The 507-nt window shown below is 41.2% G+C and overlaps 1 pseudogene; it reads left to right on the forward strand.

The window, feature by feature from the left end:
- LOC102856926 overlaps positions 1 to 507 on the forward strand; it is a 26441-nt pseudogene that overhangs the window by 20718 nt on the left and 5216 nt on the right.

The following is a 507-nucleotide window of genomic DNA, read 5'->3' on the forward strand; positions in this document are numbered from 1 at the left end:
GCTATATTTCTCCTCATAGAGCCCAGCCTCCTGGATAATCTGTTCTGCATATATAGACTGAAAAGGTATGGAGATAGGACACATCCCTAGTGAACATTCCTCTTCCCAGTTTTGAGCCAGGCAGTGTCTAGTGTTCTGGGGTTCCCATTCATCTCAGGGTCAGCCAGTTTGTTGTGATCCACACAGTCAAATGCATTTGCATAGTCAATGAAACACAGATAGACATTGCTCTGGTATTCTCTGCTCTCAGCCAAGATCCATCTAACATTAGCTATAATATCCCTAAATCTTGTCTAAACCCAGCCTCCACTTCTGGAAGGTTTCTGTTGATGTGTTATTCCAGTCATTTTTGGATAGTTTTCAGCAGAATCTTGCATGTGTGTAATATCAATGATATTATTCATTAATTTCTGCACTCTGTCAGGTCACCTTTCTTTGGAATGGGAACAAATATAGATCTCCTTCAGTCAGTTGGCTAGGTGGTCGCCCTCCAGATTTCTTTTTTTT

The sequence above is a fragment of the Elephantulus edwardii genome, unplaced genomic scaffold, assembly GCF_000299155.1.
Source record: "Elephantulus edwardii isolate Elephantulus edwardi_28Jun2011 unplaced genomic scaffold, EleEdw1.0 scaffold00185, whole genome shotgun sequence".
Taxonomy (NCBI): Eukaryota; Metazoa; Chordata; class Mammalia; order Macroscelidea; family Macroscelididae; genus Elephantulus; species Elephantulus edwardii.